This window comes from Miscanthus floridulus, chromosome 4 (assembly GCF_019320115.1).
Source record: "Miscanthus floridulus cultivar M001 chromosome 4, ASM1932011v1, whole genome shotgun sequence".
Classification (NCBI taxonomy): Eukaryota; Viridiplantae; Streptophyta; class Magnoliopsida; order Poales; family Poaceae; genus Miscanthus; species Miscanthus floridulus.
The window spans coordinates 109,089,485-109,103,732 of record NC_089583.1 but is presented as its reverse complement, the minus strand read 5'-3'; the positions used below and the strand labels follow the sequence as shown (position 1 = coordinate 109,103,732).

The window sequence follows — 14,248 nt, the reverse complement described above, 5'->3', positions numbered from 1 at the left end:
AACCAAAACTTGTTCTCTTGTAGTGGAGAGAAGAGAAAGGAATGAAAAAAGATCCATACAAGGATGACCAACTCTTAGAGCTCGTCGGTGACCTTTGCAACTTTATATTGGACCAGATTATACACGTCAAAGACGTCTACCATGATCGAGAGTCTGACTTAGGTACAAATCCTCAGTACCAACACCGTCGTGAGACTGAAAGGCTAGCTCTAGGACGTTGATAACAATGTTTATGGAATTTGTATATTAAATGATGGATTGTATATATCCTTACGAATTGGACTTGTAATTGTAGTTTATATAATACTATTGTGCTGGTAGTCGCGTTCGGAACGTTGGTCGCGGGGCGTTCGGCAATACGAACGCTGTTCAGAACGTTGGTCGCGGAGCGTTCGGCAACACGAACGCTGGATGGAATACGCGGAAACAAACAGTTCTAATCGAATTTGAATTGTAAATTTGAATTTTTTTTTGCGAAAAAACATACTGTAGGGGCAGTTCTAGATTGAACCGCCCCTACAAACAGATATTATAGAGGCGGCTGGCACTACAGCCGCCCCTACAAATAGATTTGTAGGGACGGCATGAGAACTGCCCCTACAAATACATGATTTGTAGAGACAATTCGGTAGGGGCGGCTGGCCAAACCGCCCCTACAAAGGGTTACCAGCCGCCCCTAAAAATACTTTGTGTAGTAGTGTAATGATGGATCCGATTCCGACCCACGCATGCGGATGGTCCACGGCCAGGGGGGAGGGGGTAGTTGGGCATTCATCAGGAGATGGATGGACGCTGCGGCAAGCCGGCGGCAGGTGGGCGCGATCATGGGATGGGATCGCCGGCTGCTCGCCGGGGGCCCTACCGGAACTCGAAGCAAAAGCATCATCGGCTCGAGCTCAGATTGTGAATAGGCAGGTGTATTCGGACCCGCCATAAGGCACCCGTACGAATGCGGAAAGATACAGGCGCTGAAAGCCGGAGACGGGAGGGAGACGAACGAACGAGCGACCGAGCAAGTGCGAGCGGCGTCCATGGGGCCATGGCCATGCGTGCGCACACGATGACGTGTCGGCTTGACGAGCCTTCCTTGCACTGGGCAACGGATTTGGTTGGCCGATTTTACTGAGATTTTCTAAGGAACTTGTAGTACAAGGCTCCTTTACCCGGTTGGAAACTTGTAGAGTAATAGTATCTCCTTTTGGATTTAGACACGTTATATACTTATATACATGTTACTTTCTTCTTTTAGAAAAAAAATGGCAACAGCGCACCCGTGCCGTTCTTTTGCGCCGCGCCGTCGGATCAAGTCGGATAAAATACTTCCACATGAATCAAGTACTAAAGGTTTATTATGCAAAGATGATAAGAATTTCAGTTTTGCTAAATTGAAGTGACTTGGGCTGTTTAGATCAATTAGTATCAATATTAACAACTAAAATTAGTACTAAATAGATCCAAACATCCTATAGCAAATATTAAGACATGTTTGGATGAGTTAGAGATAGTTACTAGTTGGGATAAAAGTTAGCTGAGATTGGCTAGCTAGTCGGCTAATAACTGGTTGAAGGCTTGGTAAAAAATTAACCCACACTGAAAAGATAACAATCCAAGCTCCGACAGGATGTGGACATTCGAAAGAAGACGATGACCGATTTGGTGTCATTGTTAAAAAAATAGCCTGCATGTTTGGACACACTAGAACTAATTTTAGTTAATATTTAGCTAGCTAGCAATCTTAGTAATTGGCTCACACAAAATAAGCACTATTAACTATTAGACGAAGGAACCTAAGATGGCTCAACAGCTAATACTAATAGCCGTGCACATATGATATCATAACATCATGACATCTCGACAATTTTTTATCACAGCCTCCATATATGATATCATGACATCTCGACAAGTTTCAAGATTTTCGATCTTCGTTTGCTTTTTATAGAATTTAAAAACAACTCGACCGCAAGTTCATGGTTATGTTTCGTGAACAAGATGTTCAAAATTGGTGGTATGTTCCTGGATACGGCCTCACATTATACTAAATAACATGAATATCATTTTCCCATTCAATTTTTTTATTATTCGAATGACTAGCAGTTATAATTTGAATTATCCAAGAAAATTCAATTAAATGAAATAAATTAAAGAAATATAGAAAAAGTCTGAGAAATATGCCACATTGGAACATGGAGTACCAGATATTGTATGAGGACTGCAGAAAAGGTTTAGGAGGTTAAAAGTGAAAAAATATGGTTTGCCGAGTGTCAAAAAATGACACTCGGTAAATCACCGCTTTGTCGAGTGTCACGAGAAGACACTCGGCAAAGAGGTTGGTTTGCTGAGTGTCAAAAAAACACTCGGCAAAGAGGGGGTTTACCGAGTGTAAAAAAACACTCGGCAAAGAAATAAAATCTTTTTTTCTAGAAAAGAAGGAGAAGAAAAAAAAATAAAAAAAAACTTTACCGAGTGCTCAGATCTAGAACACTCGGCAAACTCTGCTTTGTCGAGTGTCAGATCTAGGACACTCGGTAAAAAATAAATAATAAATAAATAAAATCATTTGCCGAGTGTCAGATTTAGAACACTCGGCAAACACTGCTTTGCCGAGTGTCAGATCTAGGACACTCGGCAAAGCTGCTATACTATATAACTGCACGGCGACACGCAACAGCCAGGCAAATCCAAGGGTGGGCAGCTCACCCAGCAGGGCGTGAGTCAGCGCGCGCTGCGATGGAGCGGTGGGCGCATCAGCCCAGCGACGCGCAACAGCCAGGCAAGGATGGCGGCGGCGACTCTCCTCCTCCACCGCAACCGGTAAGACTCGCTCTCCTCCTGCTGCACAGAGTCCCACGAACCTTCTTGTACATCTGTCTGCTGTCTGCTTGCTGTGGAAGGTCTCCTCCTGCTGCTGCACCCGCTTTCCTCAAACTAACGCGCTTGATGTCTGCTTGCCACTTGGCGGTTCTTGGAGGTGACTTGCAGGAGCTCCGACAAGGTCTGGCGGTTCGCGGCAGGGATGATGGCCCGCTACGCGCTGCACGCCATCAATCGCAAGCTCGAACCCAGGGCCCCGCCGGCGCTGCACGTCGAGGCCATCAGGGACGACGAAGAGCCCGTCAGCTTTGGCCCCAGCGCGGCCCTCGCCGACCACGGCCGTGGCTGGAGGCTGCAGACCGTCACCGCGCAGGACGCGCCGCACGCAAAAAGGCAGCGGCAGCGGTTTTTTTATATATTTTTCAAAAATTCGTTGCCGAGTGTCGATTTAGCACTCGGCAAAGGCTTTGCCGTCACGGTGGCGCTCGCCGTCATGGCGACTTTTCTTTGCCGAGTGTCAGATTAGCACTCGGCAAAGCCTTTGCCGAGTGCCCGATAAAGCTCACTCGGCAAAGAGGTCTTTGCCGATAAACTGTTTACCAAGCGCCCTTTGCCGAGTGTAACATTCGGCAAAGATTTTGCCGAGTGTATATCGGCCTTTGCCGAGTGCCTGAGGCACTCGGCAAAGAAGCTGAATCCTGGTAGTGTCTACCACTTCCAATGTTCCTCTAGCCCAATCCTTATCCTTCTTGGATTGGAGATGTGCCAAGATGGGATCCACCCAACAACAACTCGCCTTTTTTCTTCTTTGTCCACCATCATCCAGCATACGTTGTCGACTAAAACCTAAAAGAGGGGTTCCCACCACAGTCCACAACACCAACATCGAACCCTAGTATCCGCTCATGTAGCCGATCCCACACCTTCGTGCAAGCTATCATTTCTTTGGTGTTGCTAGACCTATGCATGGGTGGGGTTTATATGGACATGGATGAGTTTTTGATTCACCCAATCAATAAAGATGTATTTGACAGGATTGGATTGGGTGGGTTAGTGCAACTCCAACCAAACTCCCAAATTTTGCCGCACTGATCCTTCGAATGAGAGCTCCTCATCCAAGTTTCAGCCCCTACTTCTTAGGGCGTTCCCAACGGGGATGACCAAATCACTAGTGCTGGAAATAATAAATAGAGTTTTTCTCCGGTAGTCCTTTTCATGAAAACTACACGAATCTTAAAGCATACAAGTAATTAGTTTAATTAATTTCGAGCTAGGTATCATCCTACCTGACCCAGACCAAGCCGAGCCCACCAATTCTTTTGGATCTGATCCTCCCATCCGATCAGGCCGGCAAGTTTTTTAACTCAGGCATGGCCGTGGCGCAATCATCCTCGGCCTTCTCAGGATCCTCGATGAAAGACAACGCGAATGCCAGCAAAACATGCCGATGATCAGGGCATTGATGCAGGTCAGTTCAGTACGTCGATCGCCGCCTTGGACATGGTGAGGCTGGGGCGACCTCGTTCGTTTGGGGATCAACTCAGGCCTTGTTTAGTTGGGTGAAATTTAGGGAATTTGGCTACTGTAGCACTTTCGTTTTTATTTGGCAATTAGTGTTCAATCATGGACTAATTAGGCTCAAAACGTTCGTCTCGCGATTTACAACCAAACTGTGCAATTAGTTTTTTTTCGTCTACATTTAATCCTTCCAAAAGGAGTCATAATGGAGCAATTAAAAGAAAAATGATGAGAAAGGGTTATTATTGAAAAGAAAGAAGACATGAAAAGAATATTTCTCTGCTCTCAAGTATTCAAAAATTTCCTAAGGGGTACATCAGATAGAAATAAAAGGTTGAATTCATCAAACCATACCCCCCCCTAACCTCTCTCGTTGTTCCCGTGAGCGCAACGACTGAAAAATAAATATGTTCCCATCCATGAACGACGAAAGGCGCAATTTTCAGTCCATTCGAATTAATACTCCGATCAGCGTATACAGAACCTGTATGATGACAACAATTTGGTATTTCAACGGGTTTTATGTAACGAGTATATTTTGTAGTTGCATCACTTTCACTTCAAATCGGGTCAACAAAGACTGAAGATGAGCGTAAACCGTCCGTTACTAGTGATTTGCGCGCCCATGCGCGCGAGAAATGGCCAAAAATCTATCTGGGAAATGGCACAATGCTGACAAATAACAAATATCACCTAACTGACAGCTGTAATTATCAACGATGATGAGATACTGTTTTCTTAGAAACAAACGATGAAGAACACAACAGCGAGCATATATTATACGAAACATGGAGTTTGCCGTGGTAGCTGTCTTACATAATCCTTGCAAGGTTTTTAACATTTCTAAATTGCTTCAGACTGGTAGGCACTCTCTTAATATGCTACAGGTAAACAAACTTTCTCTCATCATTGCCTTCTCTAATTCGCATTATCCAAACCAGGAGAAGCGAAGAGTATTACAACTCTAGTGCAATAATGCATAAGATAAGTTTGCAAAAGTGGGAAAATATGACATGGCAATTCGCAAGAGAATAGCTATCGTTGGTACAGTGTACAAGATTGTACCTCCCCACATTGCTGGGTCCAAGAGGAAAGCCTTCAAAGCACATTTCGGACACAAGGGTGCAGCCATATCAATGTATCTGCAACCAAATCAGTCCAAGATTCACAAAGACAGTCACTTGCGTGTTTCCAATGAAATGATCCCGAGAATGACAACCGATAGAGTAGGGCCGTGCCATACAAACCGGTTTAAAACTGAATCATGTATCTGTTTTGTCTTTTAGGTGTAATTTCATAGAGGTCAGTGTGTATGCTTAATTCACTTGCTGGACATCTGAGAGCTCCTTCAGTGTCAGAAGTGAGCCCAATTTTTGGAACCCATGAAGGCATAATATTTTAGACCTAAAATTCAAAGTGTTACAGTTGATAGGGAATAGACAGTACAAACTAAAATGAGTAACCACACAAGGACCCAACTATCATTCAGATCTGATCATAGAAAAAAGGAAAAGGAACAGTCAATATAAGGTAATAACCGCTGCGGGAAATGTTTTCTTAGGATGACGAAAGCAAAAATGCACTTGTTGTCCTGAAAACATTTTGTACAAATCTCATGGCAAGGAATGCAAACGCTGCAATATGTCCCTAGCAAACAGTGCATAGGCTGTTCAGGTGTTGTGAAAACATAAATTAATAGCGACTGATCTTTTTTCTTATATAGGAAGTTGAAAAAGGAAATATCAACCTCTAATAAGATCAACATTCAGGTTCCTAGTTTCAGGACAAACTGTAGATCAAACGCCATAAGAACAAGATAATCCTGAGTCCTGACTTTGACTATCAAACCAGTACAAGAGGGTTTGAACTTAGTTGACACAAATAAAAAAGACTCATGTGGACTGCAAAGCAATTTAGATTAATAGTGGTGTAAAAGGAAAGAGCAGCACATAGGCATGTGCTACAGGTAGTGCTACACCTGTTTTGCAGGAAGCATGACCTTGTTCTTGAGTTGAGGAGAATGTGTTGCCTTTTTAATATCTTGGCTCCAATTGCTACAAACCGACACAGACAGAAAAGGAACGCCTTTTCTGGTTTGGTAAAGTTTAACATAGGCAACTTACTCTTGCAAAAAAAAAGCGCGAGAAAGCAGCACATCAAACATAGAGGAAGACTGGCAAAAGTACCTAAAAGTAGGGAGTCTTTATTCGGCTGGGAAATTTAAACCCAATGAATTCAGTAATCTCTGTAAACTGATCAAGGGCAACACAAGAAAGATAAACGATCCTCTAAAAAGGTAAAATCCTAACAAAGATTGTTTCTGCAGGAGAACATAGGTGTAATAAGACGCTGCATGAAACTTTGCAAAAAGGAATGCCTGTGTGTAGAGGGAAGGAAGAAGTACCTGAAAGTAATGGGTGTTCACTAGACTGCAGAACCCAACATTACTAAGCTGAGTAACCTCTGTTTTCTTTATCATGCATAGTTCAAATATGCTGTTTAGACTGCCTAAATACCATATAAATACACAAAAAAGGACACAAAAGTAAACATTTAGAGCGATCCCATCTAAATTGGTGGGGAAATGTGGTCAACCTTGGTAAAAAAGGCTGGTGTCCTCTAAGCATAGGAGATGGTCTGTGAATTGATTACCTCTGTGAAGGTATGCTAGATACAATCCTTGTCTGATCGGGATTTCAGGTTAGGGTTGTGGATGGCAACGAATTTTTCTGTAATTGGCCAACGAATTAAAAGATTAAGCACTGTCAGTGAAGCCAAGTTGTTAAATTTTGTGCTTCCCAGTGCATTATCAACTTTGTCGATGATGATCTGGGAGGTGACATAATTCAGTTATGTGGCTATGCTGGAAACAGACTGTAACTCCATAATTATGGGAAGATGGCCTACAAACTAAAAATACTTTTTTCTACATTATAACAAACGCAACTATTTTATAAGCACGGCCATCGGAGCCTTCATCGAAGCAACAAAATATGAGTCAAAACTTTGTACCTGGTTGCCAAAAGGGTTTTTTTTAGCCATTGACAAAGACGAAGCTAACACTATGTTTCCAGCACAACCATGGTAATACTGTGAAGGTGGAAAAATGTATGGGATAGAATGATAAACTGAAAGGAACTTGCATTTCCACGATTGAGAACTGAGAGTGGAAATAAATGGTTGATACCTCCATATCAATGACCGATTGCATGTACCCTGACATTTGTTACCTATCTGCATCGTATCATGCTTCATGCAAAAGAAACACACACCAAACTGCCACGAACATAGGAACCCTAGAGTATGAACCAATTAAATTGGAGGAGAAATCAGAGAAATCGAAAGTGAAATTAGAGGAGGTCCAAGTACCTGCGAGGCTGAGGGGGCGCCTGCCTCTGGAAAGGTCGTTGGGCTCAGTAAAGGACAGGGTGGAGGGAAGAAGATGCAGCTAGGGTTTCGCGGGGAACAGTAGCAGGCGCGAAACGGCGGGAGGAGGCAGCGCCGGGGGCGCAGGCTCGCCGGCGGCTACCAGCGGCGCCCGGACCGCGCGAGGTCGGCGACGGCGACAGCCGGCAGCTAGGGCCCGTGCTGCGGTGGCCCAGCCACGACAACGCGCCTCGCCAGCACCTCGCGTGATGAGCCGTCGGCGCTGGGAGAGGAGCGAGAGGGAGGAGATGTGGATTTGGAATGTGGAGCTAGGGTTTCAGCCGGTATATATTTGGCATGGGAAGAGCAGCAGCACCGTTGGATTGAGGATCTGACGCTCAGGAAAATTTTGAACGACGTGGCCACCTTGAGGCCACGCCGTGGCCACAACAAATTTACTCTTTAGATTGGGCTCCTCCCCGCTCGGACCGCTGCCGCCACGTCCGCGCCCCGTCGACCCGGTCGGCGGTCGCCCCTGCTCGCCACTTGTTTATTCCTCGTAGTGCGTGACCTAGCAGCTGGCATACGTCCTGCTGCACAAGTAAACAAGTCGCTCATAGCCAACCGCACAATTAATCCATGCACAAAGTCTAACCCAAACTATTAACAGAGGTCTACTCCATCCTCTAAACTATAAAACTGTATTTTATACCTTTAAACTTTCTAAAACCGGTCAAATAATCTCTAAATGGTTTTTAAAGGCGGTTTTGCTACAGTAACGGTGATTTTGTCTTTTTTTAATTTATTTTTGCTGAATCTTTGAAAAATCATAATAAATCATAAAAAATCATAAAATTAAAAATCTAATTTTGTTGGACTCGACATAAGTAGATCTACATAGTGAATATATAATATGGTATACTTTAGTACAAAGTTTTTGTTTTAGCTTTATATCTATGTTTTTCTATAATTAATTGGAATAATTCATAGCTGCAGCTTCTATGGTCTAATTGTGATGAAATTTTTATGGTGGGCTAATTATTATATGCTTCAATTGTAGTAAAAATTTTATACTTATTGGATCATGTATAACTTAGTTATAGATTTATTGAGGTTTATGCTTGTTAAATCTACGTTTTATCTATAACTAAGTTATACGTGATCCAATGAGTATAAAATTTTTACTACAATTCGAGCATACAATAATTAGCCCACCATAAAAATTTCACCATAATTGGACCATATAAGCTGCAGCTATGAATTATTTTATTTAAATACAAAAAATATAGATCTAAAACTATAATAAAAACTTTGTACTAAAGAATACCATATTATATGTTAACTGTGTAGATCTACTTTTGTGGAGTCCAACAAAATTAGATTTTCTATTTTATAATTTTTTTATGATTTATTATAATTTTTTAAAAAATTCAGCGGAAATAAATAAAAAAACAAAAAACAAAACCCCCGTCGCTGGGAGGTTATTCGATTGGTTTTGGAAAGTTCCAGGTAGAAAATCTGATTTTAAAGTTTGAGGGTGAAATAGTTCAGCTGATTACGTAGATTTTTTCTATTAATCCGTTAATCAATCCGGAGTCACAGTAATCCAGCAGCGCCAACGACCGGACCGCAACACCAGCGAGCGAAAAGCAACGGCGTGGCACGGGCAGCGCGTCGGGCGCTGAGCCACTCGCCTCCCTCTCCTGATCTCCTCCCGCGCCCGCCGTCCCCGACCCCGAGAGCAGCCCCCCAGTCGTCTTCTTTCTCCGTGACTCGGAGCTGTCTGCCTCACCCTCACTGCCTCTGCCTCTGCCTCTGCGTGCGTGCGCCACTGCCGTGCCGCTGCGCCCGCTCGCCCGCTCCCGCAATAAATAAACTTGCCTCTCTCTCTCTCTCCCTCTCCCTCTCTCTCTCTCTTCTCCGTTCTCGGGCCTGTTCGCTTGACTTTTCACGTTGCGTTTGAGAGGTGCGGCTGATCTGCGATTCCTCTTCTCTCCACTCCACACCTGACCTGACCACCCGAGAGGGAATCCTCCTCCCTCTTGCGCGCGGCGGCGGCGGCGGCGGCGGCGGCATCTTTGGTCTCCGTGCGGGTGTTTCTGTCCGGCGTTTACTTGCCGGGCCAGCGCGGCATTGGAGGAGGAGGAGGAGGGAGATCGGAGTCGTGATCGATGGGGAACTGCGCGGCGAGCGGGGGCACGACGACGGTCACGGCGGCATCTGCTGCAGGGGAGGACGGGAGGCGGCGGGGGAGGAGGTGGAAGGCGCCGCGGGAGCAGCAGCTCGGTTCGGTCCCCGGCCGGATCTTCTCCAACGACGGCCGCAGCCGCACCGCCGCCGTGTTCACGCAGCAGGGCCGGAAGGGGATCAATCAGGACGCCATGCTCGTCTGGGATGTAAGCCACCGAATCTCTCGCCCATCCTGTTCCTCCCGCCGTCAATTTGTTCCACCGAGGATGGTGGTGGTAATGGTGGTGGAGTGTCTGTCGCCTTGGCAGGGGTTCGGCGGGGAGGACGACGTCGTGCTGTGTGGGGTGTTCGACGGGCACGGCCCGCATGGCCACCTGGTGGCGCGCAGGGTCCGCGATGCGCTGCCGCTGAAGCTCATGTCCGCGGTGCGCGCGTCCAAGGCTGGCCTGGACATGCCCGCCACCGCGTGGAGAAAGGCCTTTGCGAGCGCCTACAAGGCCATGGACAAGGATCTTCGCTCCCACGCCATCCTAGATTGCTTCTGCAGTGGCAGCACCGCCGTCACCGTCCTCAAGCTCGTACGTGCCACCGGACTTGACGCGAGAAAGCTATCCATCGATTCATCCTTGCTCGCACAAACATGTCAAATCAAATTCTGTTGGGATGTATGCGTTCAGCTGTACACAGTCCACTGACGAGCGGTTTCTGCACGCAGGGCTCGGATCTCTACATGGCCAACATTGGTGACTCACGCGCCGTGCTAGGCTCGAGGGACTGTGGCGGTGGCGGCGGCATGGTAGCCGTGCAACTGACTGTTGACCTCAAACCGGATGTTCCCAGTAGGCCTCCATATTCTCCCTCCTCCATTATTTCAGATTTATGGATGTGGTGCCGTGTTAGGAATTTGAGTGTTAATGCTACCTACTGTCATTTCAGGCGAGGCAGAACGGATCAAGAAGTGCAGGGGCAGGGTATTTGCTCTGCAGGACGAACCGGAGGTGCCGCGGGTCTGGCTGCCGTTCGATGACGCCCCAGGCCTGGCAATGGCCCGGGCGTTTGGGGACTTCTGCCTCAAGGATTATGGTGTCATTTCGGTTCCAGAGTTCTTCCACTGGTCGCTCACGGAGAAGGACCAGTTCGTCATCCTTGCATCAGATGGGGTAATTTTCTCTACCAAATGCTCCACTTTATTGTTCTCTGTTCGTTCTGGATATTTGCACTTGCACAGATATGAATTTGAGAGTATCTCTGCCCCCAGCAAAATCTTGCCCTTAGCTTTCATCATAACATGATTAGTTGCAATGTAATGTCAATCTGCGGCACTTTCGCATTCGTGATCTAAGTAGCCGCACATGGTGGGCCTTCAGGGTCCAGGATGTCCCGTGCATTTCATAGAAGCTAAAAGAGAATTCGTGATCATACCTACAAGTGATCCAGTCTTTTGACTTCAAAATGTTTTAGCTTTTAGGGGTCGGTTGATAAACTGTCATCATGGCAGGTGCAAGGATAATAATTTCTGCTATGGGTCCCCTTCCTGCCTGCTGCATAGATAATGATTAGCCAGCTTAACGCCCTTCTCCATTGCACCGTCACGGCCTGTTGTTATCTGCTGTCCTTCAGCTGTTAAATCTTCTCCATGTTCAACTTGAGAGGACCAATTGGTTTAGCCATTTGTGCAGGTGCACCTTCCTACTTCAACAATTTGGACATAGTGCATGTGGCTAGGGACTCCTCATTGCATTAGATAAAATTAAAATTATCAAGGGCTCTTCAATGCATTAGGGGAAATTAAGATTCTCATTGTCTAGTAACTTGCTTCCCCGTTGATGACATTTGCATCTGAACGATGTGGATTTCTGAGTAGTAGACGTACCTTGCACAATTTGCTGTCATTGAAAGACTGATATTCTTTCTTTAGACAACTTATTTATCACAGGTCAGTATGTCACTGTTATAAAGTTCAGGGACCAATCAAAATTAAGAGTGAAGTAATTAACCATACCGGTTGTTTTAATGAAACTGATTATCACTTGCCAGTAATGTACTGGTTCAAAATTCTCCTTTTGATCCATACATCCTCGCTTGAACGCTCTTTTGATTAGTGGGCCCACACTACATTTGCCTAAATAACATATACTATCAAAAGTGAGATTTTGTCCTGGTAGAACTTTGAGCCCTTTTTTGAAATGATTGTGGTTGGTGTCACCTGTTCGTTTATGCTGAAATTTAGCTTATGCTGAAATGTTGTGAGAGGAAAACAATGTTCTATGGCTGAAAAGTAGCTCAAGCGAAATGGGGTAGTTTATTTTTCAATATGTAATGGACTTCTCTGTCGCTTTTCAAACATTCCTTTAATGGATGACCAGTTGGGTCGATTTTTAAGTCACTGTCTGCGTACTAGTTAATTTTACCTTTTGCCACTGTTTCTTATTGCAATTTTCAAGGCATGCTACTTTAGCCCCTTTTAGCATCCGTGTTTTTTAAGGAAAAAAGGTTAAAGAGCATTCGTGTGGAATCAGCAAGAGTGTTTTTATTGGTCCGCTTATGGATGCGTTTTTTAATCTTATATTTGTCCTTCCGTCTTCTCTTGTTTGGCTCAGTTCCCCTGTTTCTATGTAGTTGTACTTAATGAAATTATATAAGATGCGCTGCCACTTGGCAGAATTGTGCTTGTATATATCTAATGCTAGTACAAATCATGCAGGTGTGGGATGTCCTTAGCAACCAGGAGGCTGTTGACATTGTGGCATCGTCCCCAAACCGATCTAAGGCCGCAAAATCCCTAGTCGAGGCCGCTACTCGTGAATGGAAAACCAAGTACCTGACATCAAAGATCGACGACTGTGCAGTGGTTTGCCTATATTTGGACGGCAAAATGGACCATGAACGTGACTCGACGGTCTCCATGGACAACATCAGCCTCGACGAAGGTTCAGTCGCAGACCCAAATGAAGCCCAGGACCAGGAGCCTAGCGCTGACCCGCAACTTCACGGTTAGGACAGTAGCCGGAAGCGCCCATGAGAAGGCACTGTCGGGGGCGGTAGATGCGGTTGTTGCTGGCGCAGCCCACGATCAGAATTGGTTGGGCCTTGATGGAGTAACGCGGGTGAACTCGCTCGTCCAGCTTCCCAGGTTCTCCGAGGAGAAGGCAATTGGCTGATGAACTGCAATTCTTTGTTTTTTAATTAACTTATTTTCTCCTGTTTGAAAGTTTAGTTTAGTTGCCCGTTGTTTGAGAGGAAAGGTAGAAACGAAATATGGTCTTGTGATTTGCATCGGCGCGTAGCTTGTGTTTGAGCCACACTGTGGTTAGGGTGTGAGCTGCGACTTTCAACACAGCAAAATTGTGCTTTCTGAAGTACAAAGGGTTCATCCTGCCTTGTGTTCTACCTTCGGGTATGATAAGCATGCCGGAAAGGTGAAACAGCCAGGGCACCTTTTGTTCAGGGCTTGCAATTTTGCTGTGTTTAAACAAACAGCTCATGCTCCTAACCACAGTGGGCGCAAACGCATGGCTAGGCGCCAGTCATCTGGGATGATGACGCTGTCGGGTGTACCTGTAAATTCCACCACCGTCCACCGGCACTTGGCTTTGTAAAGAGATGCGTCTGTCTGGGCTTTTCCCGGGCGTAGCTTTTGGGCCTCTTTGGCCGGGCTCCTGCGTGCTCCGACTTCTGCGCAGTGTATGAACAGTGCTTTTGCAGCGGGAGCCGGAGTCGTCCGGAGCCCGGCCAAACAGGCTCTTTGTTGACAGGGCGCGGAGCGCTGTGTGTGTCGGCTTTACGGATCATCCGATCGATCTGCATCTGCATGGTGCTTGACATGGTATTATGGTTATGGCACCCTGAGGCCGAGTCCCCTAACCTTACTGCCTTGCCATTTTCGCCCTTCTCGGTAGCCGTACGCCCTGCACCATGTAACCTGCCGAAATGTGCTGTAGAGCTGTACTGTGCAGCAGCACAACTGCACAAGTATGGTATCCGTGCGAGGTTTCACGGATCTAATCGCTTGCACCAGATTTATCAATTCCTTAGGTGCCATCTCTGCACTCCCCTACTATGACTGTTATTGCACGGTACGAGCTGTACATGACACTGATGGTAGTAGATGATACTGTACTGTACTCGGGGTACTTGATTACTTGAATAGAACAGGAATGTTCGCTTGAACTACTTCAGCCGTCTTTTTCATCAGAACGAACGACGTTTTTCTCTCAAACCAAATTTTAGCGAAACCAACCCTGCGAGAATTCTCGGTGAGGCGTCTGCAGGCTAGTACACCTCCGTGGAGGACGACACTGCCACAGTGAAGTGGAGTAGCAGGCACTTGTTGTACGGTAGCAGTATCATGAAATTATGGTAC

At 45.8% G+C, this 14,248-nt stretch overlaps 1 pseudogene; it reads left to right on the top strand.

Moving 5' to 3' along the window:
* The first annotated feature begins 9,404 nt into the window (after positions 1 to 9,404).
* Positions 9,405 to 13,142, top strand: LOC136552561 (probable protein phosphatase 2C 64; annotated as a pseudogene).
* The last annotated feature ends 1,106 nt before the right edge of the window (positions 13,143 to 14,248 follow it).